The 3,031-nt window shown below is 53.1% G+C and overlaps 1 long non-coding RNA gene across 1 annotated transcript in view; it reads right to left on the bottom strand.

Annotated features, from left to right (window-relative positions):
- Positions 1-1,361, bottom strand: part of LOC109321920 — a 2,278-nt gene extending 917 nt beyond the window's left edge. The window contains exon 1 of the long non-coding RNA XR_002104220.1: positions 743-1,361. This is a non-coding gene — a long non-coding RNA (uncharacterized LOC109321920). The remainder of the gene's footprint in view (positions 1-742) is intronic.
- Between the last annotated feature and the right edge of the window lie 1,670 nt (positions 1,362-3,031).

Here is a 3,031-nt window from a genome sequence, read left to right as displayed (position 1 = left end):
ATCTCAATGAGCTGTTGACCCGTTCTGGGACTTAAGGAGTTGGCAGCCACACCTAGCCCATCGGGTTAGAACGCAAGGGCTTACTCCGGAACCCCATGAACCAACAGACATCCTACAAACTTATTATAGAAAACTAACAACTTACTCCAAGTTGTCTACTTGCGCCAACTCGGCGAACCTCGAAGGCGGTCATAAAGCTACCTCCAATCCTGCCCCACAAGCCGCACGCTCACCCGCTCCGTAAAGCCTGCGGCTCCCCAAGCGGTGCCGGAATCGCTAGCCCGGCATTCCACAACAAGGACCTCACCAGGCAAATGTTCTGAGGGAGCACTTTGACACTCCAGTGTTGGGCATTACTGAAAAGCCTAAGATAGATTTAAAACAAAAAAAAAACAAAAAACCTGCACATAAGGCTAGTGTTCCATGATCTTCACTGGCTGCTTGTTGGTATCTGAATGAAGTTTAATATGTTGAGTCAGTCTTTTACTCTGCTTTCTGCAAGTTTTCACAACATCTAATGAAGTGAGCTTCAGCTCATGAAAGCCTGTATGATAGATAGATAGATATGCGCATCTAGAAATAGACATAGCTACATCTTTATGATGCAAATCTATCCTGCCTTCTATCCCCATGCCACAATGTCTCAGCATCTGTCAGAAAAAGTCACTCAGGTAGAAGAATTCTAGATAAAGAGAGAAGTACTAACAGGACACGCACCCCCTGTAAAGACTCTGGAACTCACTTTCCCTTTCATGCCTAAAAGTCTTCTGGATGTACTTGAGGGGTGTCGGTCTTTCAGAGTATCTGAAAATGAGGTAGGCGTCAGAGTTAAAGCATCTGGATAATGAAAGTCCTTTTGGTCCATTTTGGCCCATGTATTTGAATTTCCTTGCATCTAGATGCTGAGTTTATATTGTATACTTTAGCTAGTGCATTCTGATGGACAAAAGTTAACATTAATCTGTAAAATCAAGTAGCCACTGGCACCAGGTGACACACCTATTTATGAGTTTTAACAAAGACTTGAAAGGGCACTGAGAATGAATGGAGGTGGAAATGTCTCCCTTGTACAGGACTTCTCTCCTGGTGAGAGCTGAGGCACATTCGGGAAGATGTGGAGAGTCACCAGTGGATCCTATTGTCACTAGAACTGGTCACCAGATAGAAGAGAACACGAACTTCATTCCCAAAGGTCGCCAGTCCAGCACCTTTCCAAAGTACTGTGCTACCTGGGACAAAGCAAGGGGGATAGTTCACACAGTAAAAAAAAAATAAATAAATAAAAATAACCAACTCAAAGTAAGGGAAGAGGTGGCAAGCCCTGGTAGTCTGAGCTTGGGCAGAAGGTAGGTCAGGGGTGTTGCTTGTGTAACCCAGGCGGTACTTCAAGAGGTACCCCCTCTCCAACTGAAGGGATCAAAACAGGTGCACAAGCGTTGTGGGAGGTGTAGGGACTCTCCTCCCCCTATAGAGCAGAACCAGACCACCAATGAGGACTTAACCATATACTTTTTAATACTGGGAACATAACAGGCATAAAATCAGAGGGGATAGTGGATACTACAATGCCTCAAGGGGGCAGGATTCAACAAAGGTTAGATATTTACAATCACTGACAAAAAACAGGGTTAACAAAATATAAAACACAAACAGCAACACAAACAATAGGGCTGGTGAAATATAAAAAGGCACAAAATGTCAAATGACAAGGAAATATAGGGCCTTGGTACCTGGAGCAGGAAAAAGCGGGGGAAAACACAATGGCCCCTTTCCACTGCAAGAAGATTTGCTTCTTGTTATCTCACTCACCCCAAGTCACCTCAGCTAGCACTTGAACCCAGAGCTCCCATATGGTAGGCAGGAATGCTGCCATACAGCACCACTGATGGCACTGCCCCAGCCTGCTAGGGGTCTTGACCTTCCCAGAGCCCCAGCCTCACATGGAGCTACCTGGCCTCTGATTAGAGGAGCTGGAAGCAGAGCTGGGAACCTCTCAGGTCACTGCTCAAATCCTTCCTGGAGTGGGGGAAGCCTCTCTTGCTGGCTGCAGCCTCTCATAGGGGATCCTGGAGCCTAGTGGGGAGCCTCTCCTGCCAGATGCACACCAGGCTGTTGAGGGTCCCACGGCTGCCTGCAGGTCCTGCTCCTTCAGGCTCTTCTGCAGGTCCTGCTCCTTCAGGCTCTTCTGAGGCACTGCTCCTGCCTCGCTGGCTCAGCTCTGGGAGTTCCTTCCTTGCTGTCCCTCACCAGTCTCTCTCCTGAGTCAGCCCATGCTGCCCCTTTTATCGTCCTCCAGGTGACCCAAGGGGCCAATCAAGACACAGGGGGGTGAGTCTCTGGGGCCTGATTGCTGCGGAAAGGGATCCCAAGTCCTCCAATCATCTTTTGCCCTTTCAAAACCCCTAGGCCAGGTCACTGCCAGCCAGCAGTCACACTTGCTTAGGCCAGCTCAGGCCTTTCTGAACCAGTCAGCTGGCTGGAAGGTAGGGCAGGGTGGAGACAAAGCGAGTCCTGGTGCAAACCTGCATGGAAGGAGACTGTGAATGAGCTGGGGGGGGTGCCCCAGACCAGCTCCCGGGGAGGTCGTTCCAGGCAGCAGCAGCCCAGGCGGGAGTAGGGAGCCCTCGGGACCCCATGGAGAGTTAGCCCTGGCGCCACGGAAGGAGCTGGGTGCCCCCGGGGGGACACAGCGGCGGGGGAGCGAGGCAGGAGACCCGCGTCCTATGGGGGCAACTGCACCTGCCACGGGCCGCGCCGCGCCGCGCCTACCCGACAGGCGGGGCCGCGGCTCCGGCTCTGAGGCAGGACGCGGCCCTCAGGCTCCCTGCCGCCCGCCGCGAGCCGGGACGCCGACAGCCCCGTAGGGCTCCAGCTCGGGGCCACTGCCTGGACGGGGCGCGCGCCGCTCCGCCGGGCTCGGGGCGCTCGCGTGGCGCTCGCACAAGGGGGGGGAGGCTCCGGTCCGGGGGCAGGGGCCGCCCCTAAAGTTTCAGCAGCGACGACTACAAGTTGCCGCCCCCGCCGTGCGCCC

The sequence above is a fragment of the Crocodylus porosus genome, unplaced genomic scaffold (assembly GCF_001723895.1).
Source record: "Crocodylus porosus isolate Cpor-Errol unplaced genomic scaffold, CroPor_comp1, whole genome shotgun sequence".
In the NCBI taxonomy this organism is placed as follows: Eukaryota; Metazoa; Chordata; order Crocodylia; family Crocodylidae; genus Crocodylus; species Crocodylus porosus.
The sequence above is the reverse complement of the archived record's forward strand: the minus strand, read 5'-3'. Positions and strand labels throughout refer to the sequence as shown.